The sequence below is a fragment of the Mirounga angustirostris genome, unplaced genomic scaffold, assembly GCF_029215605.1.
Source record: "Mirounga angustirostris isolate CCGP_5_RB_7025 unplaced genomic scaffold, mMirAng1.0.hap1 SCAF_6, whole genome shotgun sequence".
Classification (NCBI taxonomy): domain Eukaryota; kingdom Metazoa; phylum Chordata; class Mammalia; order Carnivora; family Phocidae; genus Mirounga; species Mirounga angustirostris.
This window is the reverse complement of record NW_026991714.1, coordinates 103,276,437-103,301,551: the sequence shown is the minus strand read 5'-3', so window position 1 is coordinate 103,301,551 and position 25,115 is coordinate 103,276,437. Positions and strand designations below refer to the sequence as shown.

At 35.6% G+C, this 25,115-nt stretch overlaps 1 protein-coding gene and 1 pseudogene across 7 annotated transcripts in view; both read right to left on the bottom strand.

The window, feature by feature from the left end:
* Positions 1-25,115, bottom strand: part of ADK (adenosine kinase) — a 508,350-nt gene that overhangs the window by 417,340 nt on the left and 65,895 nt on the right. The gene's annotated exons all lie outside the window — the stretch shown is intronic.
* LOC129045891 (heterogeneous nuclear ribonucleoprotein A1-like) lies at positions 4,889-18,687 on the bottom strand (annotated as a pseudogene). Its single transcript, XR_008506346.2, has one exon. The product of XR_008506346.2 is annotated as a heterogeneous nuclear ribonucleoprotein A1-like (transcript).

Here is a 25,115-nt window from a genome sequence, read left to right as displayed (position 1 = left end):
TAATCTTAAAAAAAAAAAAAAAGAATATTTCTGGAAGTCATAACTATGCCCAAACAGCTAGTAAGAACTTAACAATACACAGAAACAACTGCAAACCATGTACTCCATCTAAATGTAACCCCTTAACCAGATCCCCAAAATGCCTCTGGCCACTCTAATGCCACCCAACATGAGGGTATGATAGAGGGAAAGTCAAAGTGAAAGAAACAACAATTTTAATCAGTTAAAATATCTAACTTTTGTAAACTTTACCCCTCCCCCCCCAAAAAATAGTTATGTAAACACACTGCTTGGACTCCTCTCAGGGCCTTGGATGGGTCTATGTGAGGACCCCTGAAACCTGTTAACTGACTACAAATTAAATCCATATCTATTTCCTACCCTAATTTGAAGACCGGTTTCCTATTCCTTTTACCTATTTAGCTATTATCAAAATAATGACTTTATTTCCTCAATGACACTTCGCTACTTTAACTTATACCATCTATTTTCTAGAACATGATCATTTCTAGCTTCTACCCCAATGAACTTAGACACATTGATACTAAAATTGTCTACTATTCCTCTTTTAAATGCATCTTAATAGTAATGCAAGCCTTACAATGGCTTTTTATGTACCTCAGGTCAAGGGTAGATACTTTAGACCCCAGTTAATTTTCTTTCAGTTGTAAATATGAAAAAACAAAAAAATCCAATTCAAAATGGCTGAAAAGTTTCCTCCAATTTCACATAAGACTTAGTCATGAAGCAGGGTAGCTTTTAGGATTGGGTAATATAGGAGTTCAACAAGATCTCTACAGATCCAGGTTCTCTCCATCTTTTCACTCTGCTATATAGAGTGTTTTGATTTCAAACGCAACTAGCCCTCATATGGTTACAAAGTAGCTCTCACAATTCCAAGCACCCACCTAGACGGAGAACATCCAGAAACAGGGGGGAAAAAAACACCTCTCCCAGAGGCTCTTCATCAAACCTCCCCTCATGCCTCAATGACCAGATATGAGTCACCTGCCTATGTCTTAACTAACTAGCCCAAAAAAATGGGACAACCATGATTGGACTGGACTGATAAGGACTTCCTAAACTCACATAGTAGAGGGATGAGCCTACACACACACACACACACACACACACAGAAGGATCTGCTTCAAGGACAACTGCAGTAATGAATGGTGCTGGGTAAGCTTTTTATTAAGTAAACTAGATAGCTAATTGTGACTAAAATTACAGATTTCAGTTAGGACATATATTTAATTATAGGTCAAGACATCTAGATGCCTTCAGATCCGTTTGTCTTCAGATCCATTTCAGCTCTCATGTTCTCTAAGACAAACAGCATAGTGGCGAAGAGCCTAGGTTGTAAAGTCAGACTGACATTTGTTTGAATACCCACTCAGCTTATTTGTTGTAAAATCTTGGTCAAGATACCTTCTCTCTTGAAAATCCAGATAGTAGTAATATTTAATTTACACTGGTATGAGAATCAAATAGGATGATGAATGCAAAATGCTTAGGATTTTAACAAAGCTTCATAGCAAGCACTCAAAAAATTTTAACTAATATTAGTCTATAACATACATAATTATTGGGATTTCTTTTTTTCTTTAAAGATTTATTTATTTGAGAGACAGGGAGAGAGAGAGAGTGCCAACAGAGGGAGGGGCAGAGGGAGAGAGAATCCTGAGCAGAATTCCCACTGAGCATGGAACCTAATTTGGGGCTCAATTCCAGGACCCTGAGATCATGACCTGAGCCAAAACCAAGAATCGGATGCTTAACCGAATGAGCCACCCAGGTGCCCTGTGATTCCTGCACTACTAATTTAGAATTTGTGATAACTAAAACATTGCTCATTTCCAAACCAGAAAATGATTGATTCTACCTCCTATATACTCTAAATAACAGGCTGAGATATACCTAACACCACCGCTCTCCTAATTCTTCTTTTTCTTGAGTAGGCCTTTCCTCCAGCTACAACTTAAACACCTCCAACATTCCTTTAGATTTACTCCTCCAAACTCAACCTTACAAAACCAAATTCATTAATTTCTCCCAAATCATGTTGCTTTTACTTTCAAAGATAATAGCATGGCCATTTACCTATAGAGATGCCAAAGATGAAATCTGAAAATCTTCCTGGATGCCCTCTCTCTTCACTTATCAGTCACTAAATCCCATCAATTCAAGCCTCTGAATTATGTTTTGAATCCATCCCCTTGTTCTAAAGTCACCACTACCTCATTATAACAGATCATTATCTTATTCATATCTATGATAAAGAGTTTTCAAATTAGCATACCTGCCACCAGCCTCAACTTCATCCTATATGCTATCAACTGTCTTAGTAAAATGAAAACTAAGCATGTTTGCTTGCTTAAAAACCTTCCACAGATCCGAAATACGTCTCATATAAAAAACTAACAACTTTGCCCAGTATATAAGACCTCTCACAATTTGGCTCCAACCTACATGTATAGCTTCTTCTCTTACCACTCCTTGCATGACATACCTAGTGTTTTAACCAGACTATACAATATTTCATCATTCTCCAAATACACTTTACTCACTCATGTTTCTGTGTGTTCATGCAGATCCCTGTAATGGGACATAGGGTAAACTACTCCTTTGTTCATGTTGATTCCTCTGTTCCCAACTAATTTCTATTCACTCTTCAAGTCCCAGCTCAAATATCAGCTCTTTGAGATAGCTTCTTGCATCGCTCACAGCTAGAGTAATCTACTCCTCTTATAAGATTTTATACATAATTTAATCATAGCAGTTATCACACTGCATGATAGCTAGCTACTGCCTGTCTATAATCCTAAAGTGACTAAATTTTTAAGTTTTAGGGTTATATCTTACTAATCTCTACATTTCTGGCATATATAATAAACATTTAATACTAATGTTAACTGAATGAGTAAGTAGTAGCAGAATAAGAAGTCAAGTCATTAGACTCCATGTTGTAAGCTATTTTACTCAACATTTTACTAGAAACAGTAAGAAATTTAATACTCAAATCTGTCTTCACTGTTAGATTGTGAACTCTATTTGTGAAAGAAAACCATCTGATGCTCTGTATCCAATGTCTAAACTTTATACATAGTTAAGATTAATATTAGTTAAATGAATACATGAGTTAATAAGTAAAAGAAAATCTCACTATACTTACAAAATGGGATGATAATTTAATTTGTCTAATGACAACAGGTTAACCAGGAAACCCTTTCATTCAGTTCTGGTCTAATTTCTTAACTATTTAAATATCACATATAGAAATCTTATTTACACAGTAAAACTAAAGGCAAGATTCTACAGTGTGATGGATCTTATTTTAAAAAGAGGTTATAATGTATCTACCAATCAATATCTATTGCTTCAAACTGGCTCATTTCACTCACTCATTTCCCACCTGAACCCTGTGGGTAATTTAACTTAAATCCTATGCCAGGACTTCAATAAATGTCTGATGAACAAATAAACTTTGTGTGTGTGTGTGTGTGTGTACAAGAAGACTTTATAAGATCTCAAATTCTTTTTGAAAGTATTAAGAATATAAATAATATATAAAGATACATGCACAGACACAGAATCACAAACACCTACTCCCAAATGAAAATAAAGCCAAATATTTTTTTAAAGACTTTATTTATTTGAGAGATTGAGAGAGAGAGAGCGCACAAGCACGGTTAGGGGCAGAGGGAAAAGCAGACTCCCCACTGAGCAGGGAGCCTGATGAGGGGCTTGATCCTGGGACTCTGGGATCATGACCTGAGCTGAAGGCAGACACTCAACCAACTAAGCCACCCAGGTGCCCCAAATAAAGTCAAATATTTTACTATTATTCATTTACTTCTAGTAGTAGTAAGAATATGTATTTCTCTCTAGTACGCCAAGAAAAAGAGTTAAAAATATTAGGGTAGACCCTTCTCTCCTCTTCTTAAAAAATACTCTGTTAAATTAGGAAGTTACACAACATGTTTTAATGCAGTCATCATTTTAGTGATTATATTACAAAGGACCCTCTACTTATAAAATCACCAACAATTGAGAATTTCACACAGATATGGTTATGGATAGTTTAGTTTGTTGGAATTTATGGAAAAGAAACAGACAAGAAAAGAGGCAGAAAATATTTGTGATCATAAACAAATTAGAAAATAAAATAAACCCCAAAATATCAACTCAATGTACATCTTTAAAATGGCTTTTATCAGGGAGCCTGGCTGGCTCAGTTGGTAGAGCATGTGACTCTAGATCGGGTTGTGAGTTCGAGCCCCATGTTGGTTATGGAGCCTACTTAAAATAAAAAATTTCTTAAAAATTAAAATATTTTTTAAAGTGGCTTTTCTCTTCTTTCTGGTGCTTATCTTTTTCTCTTCCAAATTTTTGCTACCAATCAATCATCTCTTCAAATGGCTTGCAATGAAAGGAACAGATAAAATATACCCTCCTAGGAAAATCAAATAAATTGTTCATGGCAAAACAACAGATCCATAAAGTCATCAAGTTTATTGATTAGTTGATACAAGAGTAGAATATATCTACTAAACCAACTGTCTTTTCAAAATTAACTCTTATTTTAAAAATAAATAAAACTCTTATAAAATTAAAAGTTATTTTCAACAAGTATACATAAAATAGAAAGAAAAATAGAAAGAAAAAGGATTATTTAACCCAATTAATTATATCTCCTTGATTCATGTGCCAACTTGGTTAATTTCTACCAAGTGTCTGGTCTATACACTAACACCTCCTGAGAAAGGAAATTCATTACCTCCCAAGCAAACATTCTATTTTTCTCTTTCTTTACTACTAGAAAGTTTTCCTTTAGTGAGCTAAAATGATTCAATCTATACCATCTACTCATTGGTTCTTCTATCCTAAATAAATCAATAGATCTAATCTCATTTCCACATGAAGAAAGCTCATCAAATGAAGGAGGGTTATCACATATGTCCTGGTTCTCTTTCTTCCAAGTAAAAACTATCCAGGTTTTCAATCCATCTCATAACATGATTTTAAATTCCTTCAACAATGAAAAAAAGGAATGTTTTAGAATGCACTATCTCAATCATGAGTTTCAACATGAGAAATAATACACAGCTAACAAAAGAGCAATACAGAATTATTATCCTCTTAATTTTTGAAACCTAAGGATAGAATACTTTGTTCTTGTATGAGTGGACTGCCATAAATGTCCAGGGAAGCTTGTAACCAATGTTTTATTGTTGATGAAGAAAAAAAAAGTAAAGAAGATAGTGAAAGAGTCTCTAAAATACAAGAGGCTACCTCTTTGCCCTCAACTTTATTTTCTTAACAATAAGGCTACACTATTTTATATGTCAATTCCCTTTTCCTGCTAGAAAGTTCACACTTTATAGCAATGTTATTTCATGTGTTTAAAAAAAAGACACCATTTTATTGCAGCTGAAAAATCAGGTCATTGTTCCCAATTTGTTCATGTACTTAGTAAAGTTAAAATATTAAACTAGAAAACAGTTTAAGGAGCTCAGAGTTGGTATGAGTTCAGAGAATATCTAAATAGTGAAACAGTTAATAAAATAAATCACAGGGGTCAAAAGTCAGTGATGCAAGTATTAGCTAAGCCAAAAAACGACTGAGTATACTTGACTAAACCATTTAACCCTTCTGAGCCTCTGAGTACCCTCATTGGTGAAATGAAGATAAAGAATTAGGATCAGAAGATCTCATATGCTTTGATCTCAGCACCTCTTTATACTTTAAAAAAAGTACTGAGTACTTCAAACAGTTGTCATATACATCCCTGTTTACCACATTAAAACTAAAACAAAATTTTTAAATATTTATTATTTTTTAAATAATAGAAACATTAAATGTCAACATAAGTAACATTTTATGAAAAATAAAGCTAAACTAAAAAAATTTAGTGAGAAGAGTAACATTGTTTTATAATTACTGTAAATCTCTTTAATGTCTGGCTTAATAGAAGACAGCTAGCTTTTCACATGCTTACTCATTTAATCAATATCGCATATCATGTAACCTCTGGACGACTACTTTATTCGAGAGAAAATGAGAATGAAAGGGACAAACGATGCCTGAGTATAATTTTGAAAATAGTTCTGCCTTCATGAATTCCCTGAAAAAAGTTTAATGAACTCTCCCAAGAAGCTCTGTACCACACTAATCATCTGTAATTCTCAAGATCCGCATGAACCCAGACTGATGACAAGATTTTTTTTTTAATGAAAATATACCTAACTTCACTCTGATAGAATGCATCACTATTATGATCCTAAGATATTACAGCGAGATGACCCTTTTTAAGCCAACTATAAAAAGCCATCTTAGAAAGGAAGTATAAGATAAAAACAACAGAATATAGAATACTATTTGTTACTATGGAAATTCCCACAAGGAGGAAAACCTATCTACATAATTTCCTTTGTATTACAATACTCCTAATACTTGGCATAACAAAGTTACTCTTTTTTAAAAATTTTTTATTTATTTATTTACTGTACCCAATGTGGGACTCAAACTGATGACCCCAAGATCAAGTCATATGCTCTACCAACTAAGCCAGCCAGGTGCCCCCAAAATTACTCCTTATGTAATAAATATATACAGATCATCTGCTAGATGTAAAGCACTGTCCTAAGTGGAATAAGGGAAACTAAAGCAGGAAGAACTTTATACTCTTACAGGAGAGATCTGAAGGATTCCAAAAATCAAAGTAAAAGAAAAAAAAGACATGTTGTAAGATAAAGCAGTATGGTGGTTCATAATCTTAAAAGTATTATGAGATGATGTTAACATAATTATGATTAAACTATTCACAAAGTTTAGGAATACAAGAAAATCCATCTATATTTACTAGCCTATAGTTGTATGTTTTATTCACTGAATTCAAAGTAACACATGTACTTTTCCAGAGAAAAAAATGAAAGAAATAGAAGCAACTTCAATCTCTAATTTCACATTCCAATAAAATCATTGTGGGCATAACAACAATGACTTTGGCAAATAGTTACAATAGCACCTACATACTTTCATGCTTCAATCTCATAGCCAGACACAAAAACAGAAGTGATAATAAGACCAGAAAAACTAAGTAAACTAAAATCCTAGGATTACTGGCTGAATCCTTCGTATTTCACTAAGAAGTGTATTTCATTAGCTTGCCATTTTTAACTATAATGGATAGTCATTCAATTGTAGCATCTAAATGAACAGTATACGACATACTACTTTCTTCCTAATATACAAATTAGTTTAGAAGAGTCATCCTTTTCTTTTGTAAAAATAATAAATTCAAGCCTAATTTTTCTTTTATTTGGAAAATTTCAAGATTACATAAAATAATAAAATGTTTCCCTTAATTTGTAAATAATTATGTAACTCATATAGTAATATTATTTACTTGAAAACGTAAAGAAAACTAAAACATAAATTTTGCTAATATACAATTCCTTTTAAATAATTTTATTTTTCATGCCTATGGAATTATGACAGTTAATAGGATTTACCTTATGTCAACCTTAAGAATATCTACTACTTAATTTTAGACTAAATAGAAGTTTCTCTGGCATGTAACTCTAGCAATAGCTTCTACCTTTAAGATAAAATTCAGTACTGAATATAAGTTTATGTTGGAATCCTTTCCACTGAGCTCCTCTATCCCCAAAATATGCCCTAAAAATATTAGATCTTCCATACACTTTTTAAAAAGTTCTGTATTCATTTATCCTCTGTATTTGCACAAACAAAACAGGCAAAATAGCACCATCTGGTGGGTATCACCTTAGTTTTAAAATAATTGTCTACATTTACCCTATTAATAATTCTTTGAAAAAACTGCCTAATAGGGAATCCTTTTAAACTACTATGAATTAATGGTGAAAAGTAGCTTAATTAGCAACCAAAAGTATACTTCAAAATTGAACCAAGGTTGCAGGATTGTTTCTTAATTATTAAGAAGTTAACTGCTTATGTGATGCCATTAAGGATAAAATCTCCTCAGAACTTAACCCTGTGGTCTCGGCTTAAAAAAGAAGTGTTCATATTCAATACAAAAATAATTTCTATTTTTCATACAATACATCTATACTATTCAATGAAAAGAATGAGATGTGAACATAATAATCTTCACAAAAGATAGTATGGTCTATTACTTACACTTACTTTAAATTTTTTTTTTTAGGTGTGTGTCTAAATTATCAGCTGAAATTAGTAAGGCTGATCTCAAGGTTTATTAAAAATAAAAGCTTTCTGTGTACTAACAATGTATTGGATAATGGTCAAAACATAAATTAACTCCCAATTTTAGTGAGCCAAATAAACACGTAACAACTACGGAAAGTAAAAACAAACAGAAGACAAAATCAGAAGAAAGGTTTTTATTTTGATAATTTTCATATCAGGCTTTTCAAGGTGAAATGGAGAAGGAAAGCAGGATCAAAATACTAAGCCAAACAAAAAGGCAACATACTTCTTAGATGCACTTTTATCTACAGTGATAAAAATTACAAAATATTTCTTTCTAGTAACTACTGGATAACCACACATTACCTTACACCATGCTCGGCACTGTGTATACAATGGAGAGCAAATACAAACACATAAAAGATACAAACCCATTCTCTTTTTTTTTTAAAGACACATTTACTCAGCGTCATGATCAGACTATTACATTTAGCAATCAACATGGGTGCAAAAAAAAAAAAATCTACATTAAAACCCTTTGTTGGAATGCTTTACACTTTCCACAGAACAGAAACTAAAATAACCTGTTATACAATTAGTCACAAATGCAGTCCTCGAGTTTTTTGCCCATAGACATGAGTATTGTCTAAAACATGTCTTCTTTGTAGCAGCTAGGCCCTGTCACCACTGTGCTTGGCTGAGTTCACAAATCTGTTGTAACCTGTAGCTTCCCTGTCACTTCTCGGGCTCTCCTCTCCTGCTAAGCTTTGTTTCCTGGCAGTAATTAAAACCTTCTGCCACTGCCGTAGCTCCTGCTGCTGCTGGAACCGCCACAGCCACCTTGGTTTCATGGTTTGGCAAAGTATTGGCCTCCACCACCATAGGGGCCAGAGCTTCTGCCTCCAAAATTTCTTCCTTTCATGGGTCCAAAATTTGAGGATTGATTGTTGTATTTGCCAAAATCATTATACCTTCCGCCACCTCCAAAGTTGCTTCCATCATTACCAAATCCGTTACAGCCATCCCCACTGCCACCATATCCACCACCACCTCGACTGCCACCAAAGCCATCTCGACCACGGAAGTTCCCTCCACGACCAAAGCTGTCATTCCCACCAAAACCACCTCTACGACCACCACCAAAGTTTCCAGAACCACTTCGACCTCTTTGGCTGGATGGAGCACTAGCCATCTCTTGCTTAGATAGGGCTTTCCTTACTTCACAGTTGTGGCTATTCACAGTATGGTATTTCTGAATGACAGTCTTGTCTACAGAGTCATGGTCATCAAATGTTACAAAAGCAAAACCTCTTTTTGCCACTGCCTCGGTCAGTCATGATCTCGATCACTTCAATTTTCCCATACTGTTCAAAATAATCTCTTAGATGATGTTCTTCAGTGTCTTCTTTAATGCCACCAACAAAAATCTTTTTCACAGTTAAGTGGGCACCAGGTTTTTGAGAATCTTCTCTTGAGACAGCCCTCTGGTTCCACAACTCTTCCATCCACCTTGTGTGGCCTTGTGTTCATGGCTGCATCCACCTCCTCCACAGTGGCATACGTGACAAACCCAAAGCCTCTGGAGCCCTTGGTGTTTGGATCTGTCATTATCACACAGTCAGTACACGTTCCCCATTGCTCAAAATGGCTCCTCAGACTCTCATCAGTTGTTTCAAAGCTCAAACCTCCGATGAAGAGCTTCCGCAGCTGTTCAGGCTCTTTGGGAGACTCTGACTTACACATAACGATGGTGGGAGGGGAGACTTTTAACGATGCTTACTCAGCGGCGTCCACGGGAAGAAAGGCCAAACCCATTCTCTTATGGAGCTTACAATGTAGGTGCTGTTTTTCCCACTCTCTGAGCACCTTCCAGATGCACCAATTCTTCCCCATTTTAATTATACTGTTGTTTTCTAATGTAAAGGAACTGAACACCTCAATTTATACAACTTTTATACTAAACATATGCTGACCATTATTAACTTCTGCTTCAACACAAAAGATTTAAAGTTTATTTCTGTTCCTTGCACTAAAGTGACAATAAACTCTTAAGAACAGTATTTTTGGTGAAAAATACCCATAATATATTGAAGTCCTTAAAGTAACAGAAATACTAATGCCTGAACAAGAACACCAGAGAAGGAGGAAGGGAAGGAAGAAATAAGAAGCAAATTAAGTTTATTTGCAGAATCGCCAAAGAACTCAGAGAATACTGGAGACAAGAGCTATGTATCCATATTAAAAAGCAGAGAGATTAAATAAGTCTGCACACAGAAGAATAAAATAACCCCCCCCACACACACACACTACTACCCCTCTTCCTTCCCCCTTTCCCAACTCTCCCTCTCCTCCTCCCTACTCCTCCCCTTTCTCTTTCTTACCTGACAATAAATAAATAAGGTGGTAAGAGGACATCAGCATGGGAATAAAGTAATGTTCTAGAATGTTCTAATAATTAACTCTATTTTTAAAAGGATTAAGTTATGGATCAAAATCTTTTCCATATTTTCCCAGAACATTCAATACAAAGAAATCAGAATCATTTTAAATTATCTAACAGTCCTTCTATAAAAAAAATCTCAACATTTTGGATTAATGATTTAAAAATTGATTAATGCTTTAAAACTAACTTCATTTTCCTAAAATTCCTGAAGCATCCCTTTCTTAAAATTTAGCTTCCAATTCAAGTAATACTTATTCCCTAAGCTACAGACATTCAGTTAGCTTCAACAGCATTAAATAAGCCGATCTATGTACTACAGACAAGCAGAACTGGATATGAAATAGTCACAGGCCTCAAGGAGTTCAGTCTAATACAGATAACACAGACAAATTATAGTACAACAGAAGCGAATTTATTAGAGGTAAAGAGGGAGCTTTCTGGAAGAAGCAGCTAAGTTTTGAAGTTACCACAAAATGTTCACCTTTAACCCAGAAGGCTGACCTATAGCTTGCATAATTTCGATAAGGATCAAGTAAGTGCTGGTTGCTACATTCTTAAAGGGTCTCGTGACTGCCTGTATATTTCACCAATAGTTAATATCGAAATGAATGATAAGCACCAGAGAAATCTTGCAGAAGTAGTTTTACAAGTAGAAACTCGAAAAAGATATTTATGATCTAATGCTCCCTGCATGTCCCCTCCCCCCTCGAGCACTGAGCATATAACCACCAGCTTCATAGAGGGCAAGTGCAGCCCTTTCCGCCCCCATGCTACTTAAATAAACTTACTAAGCTGCACTGTAAAATGTCTCAAGAATTCTGTCTTGGCTGTTGCGCTCCAAGATCCCACAACATTTTTGGTGGCCCTGTATGGGGAGTACGGAATAAATCAAGAGCCTCGATGCGACTTGGTAAGTCATCTTTACCCCAGTCTTTGTTTCATCCCTGTTCTTTTTCCTTCTTCAGAGATGTCCTGAATACTATGACCCTTCAGCACATGTCTTCAGAACATGTCTTACTCAAGTGTTCAGGAGAGAGCCTCTTGCCCATGGTGGCTACACTATGGGCAGGGATGGTCCACTGCCACCCAGCTTGATACTAATACCTTGGTCATAATGGCATTGGGCTCAGAAATCAGACTCTCCTAATTTTCCCTGTTCTTTTAATGCATATATTCTTTTTTTTTTTTTTAAAGATTTTATTTATTTATTTGACAGAGAGAGAGATAGCGAGAGCAGGAACACAAGCAGGAGTGGGAGAGGGAGAAGCAGGCCCCCCGCCGAGCAGGGAGCCCGATGTGGGGACTCGATCCCAGGACCCTGGGATCATGACCCGAGCCGAAGGCAGACGCTTAACGACTGAGCCACCCAGGTGCCCCTAATGCATATATTCTTGTCAGGCATAGGACAGCAACATTTGTCGTTAGGATGGTCCCCAATCCCAAGACTCCCGTGTAAGGTTTCCTCCTAAATAACCAGGTGTGATCCTCAATGAGCATAAAATCCAAGTTATGTCTGACCGTGTACTTCCTGAAAGAGACAAGAGCTATTATGCAGTTGGGGAACTCACTTGATGGGGGACCTTCCCTTGGGACTGGATCATGGATTGAGCTCACGACAAGTTGCTTGGATTAGATAGGGGTTCCATACCTTATTTCTAATACTATATCCAGAGGCTTTCAAATGGTATTACTATTGGTTGCCAAATATATTGGCTCACCCAAAATGGAAAGAGGCAGCCCCAATCCCTGCAGCGATTCAGTCCATTTACCAGCATCTGTTGTAGTCTAGAATGCAATGGGGAAGCAAAGGGATGTCAACATCCCTTCTTAGGTAGTACAAAGGTACCAAACCAGTTAAGAAAGAAAAATGCCTCCCACCACCGTGAACCCCAGGAACCTTTGGCAATATTCCTGATGGGATGCCATTCAAAGCCAAGGGGGATTTTGGTAATGGACTCCTAGGTAGTTAATGTACTCTCCTCATTTTGTATGAATTGACTATGGGATCAACTTCCTCAATCCCAAAGGATTTCTTTGGTTGTCTCCTAACATACTGAAATCAATTTGGACAACAGGATTTAAAGAAGTGCCTCATCTTCTTCTATAATAATGCCTGGCCTCAATAGTCTCTGGAGGCTGATTTTATTTTTATTTATTTATTTTTTTATTATTATGTTATGTTAATCACCACACATTACATCATTAGTTTTTGATGTAGTATAGAGGATGATTTTAAAAAAAAAGGTCCATTAATGGGTTCTTAAGCTTCAATACTATTTAGCAATTAGACTTTTTTTTTTGTAAGCATCAAGGAAAATGGACCAAAATCTCAAAAGGTCAGGCCTTTATGGCCCTATACCAAAACACTGATTTGTCCTATAGTCCTCTAGGGGGCCTAAGGACACCCCTCTCCTTACCCTCTACCCCTCAACCCACCATCAGCTCAGCTGCCTCAAGCCCTTCTATTGTTAATCTACAACCTCACCTGTGTCCTCTCCTGTTCGCTATGTGCACCCTCCCTTTGTCTCTCTTGTAAACAGGTTGCTGCCAACATCCTGTACCTGAGTCTCTCTGTTTTTCCGAGTCACTTGTCTTCTCTTTTTTTGCTGCTTCTTTTGTGTGCCAGATCTGAAACATATCTTGACAGGCCTGGATGAATATTGCCGGACTCTTGTTGCATGTGGGGTTTTCGCCATCATTCGTTTCCCAGATTAATGGCTATGATAACTGGAGCCAATTGTCTGGCTAGTGTGCTTCAGGATGGGGACTCTAAGGAATAGTCCCAAGCAGCTGCTGAAACCCATTCTATTTTGTGGACTCCCCAACAACTGTGTAACTTAACTATCGCCTTGACAGACTATGTGGCTGGGATAACAAAAATGCTCCTTAAAAGTCAGAGCGTACCCAACTCCATGGGATTAGCTATGAACTTGTACAGAAAATTGATAGCCCCACTTTCCTTTTTTTTAAAAAGATTTATTTATTTATTTTTAAAGACAGAAGGAGAGAAAGAGAGCGAGTGTGCGAGCAGGGGGAGGGGCAGAGAGAGAGAGAGAGAGAGAGAGAGTCCTCAAGCAAACTCCCCACTGAGTGTGGAACCCAATACAGCTCCATCCCAGGACCCTGAGATCATGACCTGAGCCAACATCAACAGACAGATGCTTAACAGACTAAGACACCCAGGTGCTTAGTGGTGCCCTACTTTCCTTTTAATTAGATTGGAGAATCCACATGAGGATGCCCTAATCTCCTCAAGACAAGTCATCTTCTACTTGCCAGCAATTCCTCATAATTAGGATAGTGTTAAGGCTAGACATCAGGCAAAGAAAGCTTCATAATGGTTTTATTCCTTGTCCTGGGAGCCACCTCTCTTGATGTAAAAATTACAAACAGAAGCGTTAGCCAAGCATACAGAAGCCACCTTTAACGAAACCCAACATGAAGTCACCCACAAATTTGAAAAGTGGCACTCCAAAACCTAATGGCCCTTGATATTCTGATTGCAAATCAGGAAGGAAGTTATTATGCTAATATTAAGACTAAATGTTGTATATGTATCCCAGATGACTCTGCTAATGTAATCCAAATTTTTAGCTCATACACATGCAAATTAAGGCAATGTCTAACTCTTAGTTCTTCGAATGATTAGTTTTTAATTGGGAGGTAGACTATGGTGTACCTTAAAGAGTCTTCCTATCACACTTCTTATTTTTATTATATTAATCCTAAAGTGTTGTCACTTTCGTTTTGTTCTATTATCAAGATACATGCAAGCAGTTTCTGACTCCTTCACCCAGCCAACAGATGATCCTTACTACTCAAAACAAATTCACCCCAATGTCCACGCTGAATTCTATAACAATGGCCTTCCATGGTGGTTACTTGTAGAGACAGACAGTAACCAATTTCAGTCCATAGGTAAGAACATTTCTATGATCCCTGTCAGCTTGAAGAAGTTACAGAAGATGAGCCTTTTGCCCTTCAACAACCTTAAAGATTTAAGGACCAAAAATTGGTCAGGGGGGAAACGATGAAGGATAGAAGAAGGAAAATGTTCACCTTTAGCCCAGAAGGCTGACCTACAGCCTGCATAATTTCAATAAGGATCAAATATGTGCTGGCTGCTACATTTAAGATTTTATTTTTAAGTAATCTCTACACCCAACGTGGAGATCAAACTCACAACCCAGAGATCAAGAGTCCTACACTCCACCAGCTGAGCCAGCTAGATACCCATTCTTAAAAGGCTGCTACATTCTTTTTCTTTTTTTTTAAGGTTTGTATTTATTTATTTGACAGAGAGACAGCGAGATCGGGAACACAAGCAGGAGTGGCAGAGGGAGAAGCAGGCTTCCCGCTGAGCAGGGAGCCTGATGCGGGGCTCGATCCCAGGACGCTGGGATCATGATCTGAGCTGGAGGCAGACGCTTAACAACTGAGCCACCCAGGCGTCCCAGGGCTGCTACATTCTTAAAGGGCCTCATGAATGCCTGTATATTTCACCAATAGTTAATATTGAACTGAATGCTAAGCACCAGAGAAATCCTGCAAAAGTAATAAATAAATCAATAAATCATCAAATAAAGGCAAGTGGATCTTTAAATTTAGTCAGATAAATTTTGTTTTAAAGTTTTCCAGATAAAGATCTGAATCTTGAAAAGAATTTGGAGTGGTGAGAGACCTACAAGGAGGAGGTTTTTAGAGGGACAAATATATGTACAAATACGTAGACAAGAGGGACATGTTCAATGAACTGCAAAAAGATGCCAGAACTAGAGATTAAAAAGCAAAGAAAGTTCTTTAGGTTTCATTATGCAGAGAAGTCATTAAAAGGTTTTAAACCTGGAAGAAACAAGATCAGATTTTCAATTTACAAAAATTATAATAGGCCAAATATAAATAATGTACATATTTGTGTGTCCCCACACTTGAGAACTAGTTAGATGATTCACATGAATTATGTTATATTAACAACACAAAGGGTGACAAAAGAGCCAAAGAGCTACAACTGATTTGAGTACTCTTGATTCAACACATACACTGTGACCTTGAACAAGTACATTAAATTTCTAGTACTCTATTCTTCATATGAGGAAACATTACTATTACTTCAAAAGAGGTCATGACAATAAAGGATAGAATACTTAATAACGGGGTAACTAGGTAACCTGTATTCAAACTAAAAATCCATAATGTGAAAATAAAGAACAAATCTGCTGCTTTTCTGAAAGGGCATCAATTCAAAATGCAATGTTTCCCTAATGCATATATTGGGAAAATGACTACGATTTGGTAAAATGCAAAGAACAATGGACTAAACAGAAAACCCAGTAACCGTCTTTTCCTTGCCAATTATGATTTCTATGCCTCAGCTTATTCAGTACTAAAATTAAAGGAATGATACTAAATGTTTTCTAAAGCTGAGAACATTCAAGAACCTGAGGGACATTTTCATTACTGCTATAAGAGAAGAATGGCATAACCTAAAACATTAATAACTTATGAATAACTTTGAATATGAATTCATATTATGAATAACTTTGTGGATGGGAAATGGAATCATTCATTTTAATCAATCATTCATGATAAAACACAACTTTACCACCAAAAAAAATTGTACATAAAAAGGCCATAAGCAGGGCGCCTGGGTGGCTCAGATGGTTAAGCGTCTGCCTTCGGCTCAGGTCATGATCCCGGGGTCCTGGGATCGAGTCCCACATCGGGCTCCCTGCTCCTTGGGGGCCTGCTTCTCCCTCTGCCTCTCTCTCTCTCTCTGTCTCTCATGAATAAATAAATAAAATCTTTTAAAAAAAAAAAAAAGGCCATAAGCAGAGAGACATAGAACCATAACACCCAAAGTCTTTAAAAAAATTTTTTCTAAATAAAAGTCCAACAGATTGACAGAAAGCTGTATGCTAAGTCATCCTGGAATTACACCTGTATAATGGCTTTATTTATTCTGCCATACAAATGCAGACATCAGGGGATAATGACTAATAACAATGATAATGCTGCCAACAATACCAGTATCAAAGTCAAGGGCAAGATCCCCAGAATCCAACAGAAACTTACAGTCTTACTGATAAACTTTGTTTTACAGTATCAATAAATCACTCCAGACAGAACAAAGACAGGTAATAGACCTATACTTTCACATAGGGGTTTCCCAGTGTAACCTGAAATTAGCAATAAAAAGAAGTGCTTCATCTCATACAATATTCGTTTTTTCAAGTTACTAACAATGGGTTTACAAGATTAATTTATTACAGTTTAAAAAAAAATACTTGATTTATGCAGGCCCAAGTAAAATGATTATGGAAACATATATATAACTTTATACTTTTACAGACCACAAATCTAAGAACAACAAAAGATTCCCTCCATTATACAAATTAATGGAAGACAATGAAACATTGATACACATTAAGTTCTCAATCAAGTCAATCAACAAATATAATGGCCAACTGAGTCCTGGAAACACAAATGACAGTTTCTACCCCTAAAAAATGTTTAATCACCTTCAAATATCTGATGAGATGTCCTATAGAAAACATAATAAATTTATAATATGCTTACAGGCTTCCACTTATGGAATAAATAAGTCATGGGAATAAAAGGTACAGCATAGGGCACCTGGGTAGCTCAGTTGGTTAAGCAACTGCCTTAGGCTCAGGTCATGATCCTAGAGACCCAGGATTGAGTCCCTCATCTGGCTCTGCTTCTCCCTCTGACCCTCCCCCCTCTCATGCTCTCTCTCTCTCATAAAAAAAAATAAATAAATAAACTAAATTTAAAAATTTTTAAATTTTTTAAATTAAAAAAAGGTACAGCATAGGGAATTTATTCAATGGTACTGTAATAAGGTTATATGGTGACAGATGGTAGCTAACACTTGTGATGAGTATAGGAAAACATATAGTTATCCAATCACTACGCTGTACACCTGAAACTAATATAATATTTTATGTCAATGATACTCAAATAAAAACATTAAATAATAAATTTATACTATGCTAACTCCTGAGGGCATAATTAGAATCAACAAGGGAAATAAGAAACATGCAAATGATAACCATGACAGTTAAAAGTAGTATGAAAGTCTTGAAGAGAGGCTGAAAATTACCAGTGTCTCAGGAATATTGTAAAATTAGATACTACTATAATCTTTACTGAACTGCAAATTATTACTATTATTTTCCAAGTTTCACATTAACAAGAAAAGCTTTGCAGAGAAATGAAAAGCATAAATATATATAAACATTATGAAAGTTAAGGCAGAGCTTTCTACTTAAAAAGTTCTTCACATGCAAGATAAATGGAACTTTGGTAGTTTGGCTATTACAAACTGATTAGAAGATCCCTAAATTAGAATATTTTAATTATACAATTACCTACTAATATTAAACATTCTTACATATAGTAAGTACTAGAATGACAGGCCATCTTGCTTTTTCCAGAGATGATTCAATTCTACTTTTATTCTTTCTTCAAGATGGACTGAACTCGGTTGTTCCTTTCATCAATGGCTAATCTATACATACTCTTTGCACAGGAGTTAATATTCTTATATTATGGAGAAGATCTAATCCCACCTTTGTTAAGTGACTCAGTAAAATAATTCTAAACAAGTTACTGAGTAACAATTTATAGTAGCCTAAAATAAAATCTCCAAAAGTACTAAGACTTTAAACTCCCCCCCAAAATAACTATACCATAATGATGTTTTCAAGAGGCAGCAGAAATGTGATTAGCTTCCCCATCGTGATCCCCTAAAAATATACAGCATCTCTTTTCAAATATAAAGCATGAACCAAAGCAGCAGTTTATACTGTATACCATTCTTCTGAATGTATTTTTCTACCTTCCCTGGTTTAGAGACAGTAAATAATTTTGTTTCCTTTTAAAGTTGTCCTGCTGGGTTGCTAAGGATGAAACTGAGGAAGAGGCTGAAAATTATATCCAGAAAGAAAGGGCTTCCTGATGATGTTCCTGAAGCACTGAATTAACCAACCTTTACCTCCAGATTTATTGTGTTAAATAATAAAATTTTCCATTTATAGATTAAGTCATTTTGTTTTGGGTATCTGTTACTTACATAACCAAAGGCACAAATAGTATAAACATCTCCCAACTTTGGAGAGAATTAGTTCTGGAAAAGTTTATGCTCTCATCTACCACATATTTTAAAAGAGGAAAAAAATTCTGATTAAAATAACCTAAAATAGACATTTAAAAAAATTCTCTCAGAATCCAGACTAAGGGGGCAGTCACACAAATTATTCCAAACTTAATCACCAACACCAGCTGCCTACTAGAATTAGAGGTACTTATATACAAAGTTCAATCCAAACGTTAGAGAAAAAACAGAAACTTGTTTGCTCTCTACTAAGGAAACTTAGGTTGATGATATTTAAGGAATAATGAGAGAAGCACTTAACTAAGGATTCTGATTTTCATAAGGAGCCTGCTGTTAAATTTGATTATATTCATGAAGACAAAACTTGGAAAACAAAACTGTTTCATTAATCATCAACCTTGTAGTAAAACCCAAACAACCAAAATTACTGTAAATAAACCCACTTAATGGTAAAATACACGAATAAACATATGAATTGAAAACATCATAGATACTCTGCAGACTAAAATAGTCTTTAAGTATTCACAAATATTTACTAAATTTCTACTAGGGGCCAGGCACTGAGGATACAAAGATGAACCTTGTGCTCAAAGTACTGAGTCTGAAGGAAGGTAAGCAAAAAATAAATAAAAGTCGAAGTAGTTATTCACATGCCAGTCATCATGGAATTCTCTATATGTATATTACTTAATCCCCACAATAATTCTATAAGGTTAAGTGTCATCATTTTCATAATTTAGGTGAAGAAATATTTTAAAGGAATAAGTAACTAACCCAAAGTCTCACAACTAGTCATTATCAAAACCAGGATTTTAATTCTGGTCTGCCTGATGGTTTGCACCAAACGAATCCCAGAGTACAGAAGAGTGTACAATAGAGAAAGCTACCAGAAAGAATTAATATCTGAGTTAAGTCTTAAAAGATGAGTAGGGGTGGGGCGCCTGGGTGGCTCAGTCAGTTAAGTAACCAACTCTTGGTTACTACTGGTTTCGGCTCAGGTCATGATCTCAGGGTCCTGGGATAAAGCCCAGAGTTGGGCTCTGCACTCAGCAGGGAGTCTGCTTGTGGATTCTCTTTCCCTCTGCCCCTCCCCTTGCTCGTGCCTGTTCTCTCTCTCTAATAAATAAATCTTTAAAAAAAATAAAGGGCGCCTGGGTGGCTCAGTTGGTTAAGCGACTGCCTTCGGCCCTTCGGCTCAGGTCATGATCCCGGAGTCCCGGGATCGAGTCCCGCATCGGGCTCCCTGCTCGGCAGGGAGCCTGCTTCTCCCTCTGACCCTCCCCCCTCTCATATGCTCTCTGTCTCTCTCATTCTCTCTGTCTCAAATAAATAGGTAAAATCTTTAAAAAAATAAAAATGTTTTACACTATAGCCACTACTGATCCATATGACCAAGTGATTCCCAGAGTATAGTATGTGTACCACTGGTGATACTTGAGACAATTTTTTTTTTTTAAGATTTTATTTATTTATTTGACAGAGAGAGATACAGTGAGAGAGGGAACACAAGCAGGGGGAGTGGGAGAGGGAGAAGCAGGCTCCCCACTGAGCAGGGAGCCCAATGAGGGGCTCAATCCCAGGACCCTGGGATCATGACCTGAGCCGAAGGCAGACGCTTAACAACTGAGCCATCCAGGCACCCCGAGACTTTTTTTTTTTAATTTCCTATTTTGAAATAATTTCTAGCTTATCAAAAAAACGCAAAAATTGTACTAACTCCTGTATACTCATCACCTAAATTTACTTAACATAATAACAAACTTACTTAACATAATATGGTTTGACTTATCTCTCACTATAATTACCAGTATTACTCATAGTTATTGCTGAACCATTTGAGTACACTGCAGACATCAACACTCTTTACCCCCAAATATCTGTGTGTTATGTTCTAAAAATAAGACTACTGTCTTTCATAACCACAGTACATTTGTTAATCCAGGATATTTAACACTGCTACAGTACTATAATCTACAACCCGTACGCAATTTTGCCAAGTGTTCCAACAATGTACTTTAAAATACCCCTCCTTCCCTCCCAGGATACAATGCAGGATCACGTATTACATTTACTTGTTACGTTTCTTTGATTTCTCTCAATCTAGAAAAGTTTCTCAGTCTTTATCTTTCACAACAGTGACTCTTTTCAAGAATAAAGGCCAGCTGTTTTGTTGAATTTGGGTCTGATGTCTCCCTCACAATCAGATTCATGCATTTTTGTAGGAACACTACACATGTGACATTCTGTCTTTCTCTGTGCATCGCATCAGGAAGCACATGATGTCAACTAGTACTCGTGACAATACTGAGGGGCAAACATTTTTTCTTTTAATAGTTCTATAATCAAATGTATAAAACTCATAATTTCACAAGTGTTAACAAGATGAGGCTAATTTTTTAAGTTAACATTAAGAAAACTTTAAGTAATACAGTTAACATTGGAAAGCACTACTACTATACATGTGACACATAAGTTAAACCAAATTCAAAATAACCTGGACTTAAAAGTAGCCAATAATAATATAAAGAAGTTCACTCCAGATTTCTTCCAAAGACTAATGGGAGATGGGTTAGTTATCTTTAAAGACTGAAAAGGTAACTGTTTAGAAGATAAAAACTAGGGGCATCTGGGTGGCTAGGTCAGTCACTTGAGCATCTGACTCTTGGTTTCGGCTTAGGTCATGATCTCAGGGACTCCATCCCTCCTCGGCTCTGCGCTGAAGCTCAGCACAGAGTGGGCTTGAGATTCTGTCCCCCTCACTCTCCCTCACCCTCTACTCCTCCTACCCCCTTGTTCTCTCTCAGAAAGAAACAAAACACACAAACTCTAATAACCCCCAGGAAAATATTTACATATTGATCCAAAGTTTTTACTGACAAAAAAACATTATTACTATTTCAAGGACATAATATATGCTTTAAAGATAACAAAGGATGGATTTGTTATATTAATAAAACAGTTCAATTCTATTCTTTTCTTTTCTTTTAAAGATTGTATTTATTTGACAGAGAGAGACACAGCGAAAGAGGGAACACAAGCAGGGGGAGTGGGAGTGGGAGAGGGAGAAGCAGGCTTCCCGCTGAGCAGGGAGCCCGATGCAAGACTCTATCCCAGGACCCTGGGATCATGACCTGAGCCGAAGGCAGATGTTTAACGACTGCGCCACCCAGGTGCCCCAATTCTATTCTTTTAAATAATATCTGAGGGGCGCCTGGGTGGCTCAGATGGTTAAGCGTCTGCCTTCGGCTCAGGTCATGATCCCAGGGTCCTGGGATCGAGCCCCAAATCGGGCTCCCTCCTCGGCGGGAAGCCTGCTTCTCCCTCTCCCACTCCTCCTGCTTGTGTTCTTGCTCTCTCTCTCTCTCTCTTTGTCAAAATAAATTAAAAAAAAAAAAGATTTTAAATAATATCTGATCTAAATTCAGTCAAGGTCAACAAATATAAAAATGAATAAAATGAATTTCTTTGTGCCACCATAATGCGTGCCTGTGTTTGCATAAACATTACACTTTAACAGAATAATAAATATGTTTAGTATTAATGAAGGGTTCAAAGATAATTATCCTACAGAATTGTTTAAAAACTTATTCATGCAAGATCTTAACAACGACATTCAGTCCTACTTAGTAAGTAAAATAGTTAAATTTTTTTTTACATTTGTATTTTTTATTATGTTCATATAGTTAAATTTTTATAAATTCAAAGAGCACATATACTTTAGTGCTTTCCTATCTTCATTACTTATATTTTAGTCCCTAGTTATGGTTGATGTCAGTTTGCCCATTTTTCTAAATTCCATTTTGGAAGCCAATCATATTCCCTCTGCCCGCATTCTAGAATGGAAAGTATCTTTGAAAAAGTAATTATACAATTTAATATTTAAATATAAAATAGTTTGGGAAACAAAGGAGAAAAAGCAGTGGCAGAAGAAACAGACACACTCTTGCAAAGGGAAATCAGTAATAGGATTTGTTAACAAAGAATTTTCTTTGCAAGAGCATAAATTTACAGAAATTATATATGTGAAAGGTATTTCCTACATTTCTTGTTGAATTTCAGGATCCTACTAAGTTATCTCTCTTTGCTCTTTCTACCAAGCAGAAATTTTGTCTCTTTTCAACAAGACCAAAAAAAAAACCAAAAAAAATCCTTCAATGAACATTTTCTCACCCAATTCAACACTGAGAAACTAAAAATCCATAAATTCAAAATTCAAACTCCAAAACAATCTTTTTTTCCAAATCTTCCATTAGACTTTTTTCTAATCTCCTGTCTAACCTAACACAGAGCTACAGACCTAGAACTTGCAAGTATTTATGGCTTTCCCAAACAAAAAAGCATAAAAGTTGTAGGAACGTTTGAGGAAGGTGGTTTCATTTCGCATGTACTATTAAAATTCAATATATACGAGGTGAGACATTTTTATAAAAGTAATATTTTAACAAGAAAAGCACTTGGAATTATTAGGATATAAAGTAAAATTTTACAAGAAAAATTTAAAATCTATCCTAAATGTTTCAATCATTTTGCTAAATAATCGAACAAGTCAAGTTGCAATCATAATGAAGTTCCACAGAGGGAGTTAGCATCACTAAGAATAAAGTTACAGTACACTGAACTTCAAGAAAAGACCTAGTCATTTAGAAATATCAGATTTCCATTCATCAACATGAACTCAGATTATCTAAGATTTTACCTTAGACATTAACAACCCCCCAAAATACAGTATTACCTACAAATTATGGCATATTTATACTAAACCATATTAAAACTTATGAAATATAATATCCATCACAAGTACCTTTAAATACTTTGTGAAGTAGGTATGTTCATTTTAAATATTATTTCTCCCAAAAGAGTAAATATTATTTCTCCTAAGTCACTGAATTTAGCAAGGTACAAAGCAATAAAATAGACCTGAAATCAAATCACAGTCTATCCTTTTCTACTATAAGACAAGTTATGGAATTGTTCCAAGCCTGTTTCCTGGGAATGATTATAATATTTACATTCTAGGATTGCTGTGAGGATTAAATTAAAGCACAAAAGTAACTGAAAGAAGGCCCTCTTTTCCTTGTTTTTTAATACATAAGTGTTATTTAATCATTCATACTTTCCCAAAATAAATCAGTAAGTATAGTTAGTAAAGAAAATGTTTTCAAGGACAAAGGATGGATGAACTACACTTAGACTAAAATGCTCTGGATAAAGTTTCAGGGAACACCTCACCGTTCCACCCAAAACATCAGAGATAGAGAAAAAAAAAATAATAATAATAATAATGATAATAATAAATTTTAAACAACAAAGAGAGAACAAAGAAGTCCATTAGCACTTTCTGCCTAAAGAATTTCAGGCTAGAAACTCAGAAACTATACAATGGGATTACTGAATAGACTAAAAGAAAAGTAGCTAATTAAAGAAATCATTTGCTTATTAATGAATAATAATAAAATAGCAAAGCACTAAGCTAATCCCACCATAATATTTGAGAGGCAGCTACTCCAAGAGCAGAAGCCAGTTCGAGTTTTCATAAACATCACACTCACAAAAACTTACATCACACAAGTAACTTTATATAACCTTTTCATAGTTCAAAAACTTTTTTACATATATAATTTCACCTAATCCTCATTTAACGTATTAAACATGGAATTATCACCATTTCACAAATAAAGACATTAAATTCAGAAAACTAAATGATTAATCCAAGTGTGGTAAATTTTATACTGTGTCAACAGAACTGTATTTCCCAGCATTTCCTTCTCTGTATGGTTTCAGATTAGGATTAACCACAAAAAAAAAAAAAAAAAAATTTTTTTTGTGTACAATCTGGGCGGTACAAGTGAAGCAGCAGCTATTTTATTCTAGTTATTGGTTATAGGTAGATAGGTAGTGAAAGAGAAGTCATTGAGTCTTGATAAAGCTATTGAGTTCTTTTTAATCAGTTACTGACTCTTGCAATTTTTTAATAAATAAATTTTTTAATAAATAAATAAAATACACATAAAGTACAAAGAAGAAAATAAAACTCATCCATAATGCAGTCACCCAAAAGTCTACTATTCTGTGATTTCACTCTAGGATATGTATAAGCTAGCTTTTTCACCCACTTAATCATGATATTAAATCTTTTTCTAAAAACATTTTAATAACTGCATAATATTCCACAGAGTTACTTTAATTGCACAGGAAAAATAATATCATTTAAGAAAAACCCAGTTGTACAGTAGCTCCCATTTTAAAATGGCTGGCAAAATTTGTGTTTTCTGTAAAATGTGTATATATTAAATGTTAAGACACAAGTCACGTGGCCACTGACAAGGTTCTAGACCCCTTTCCACC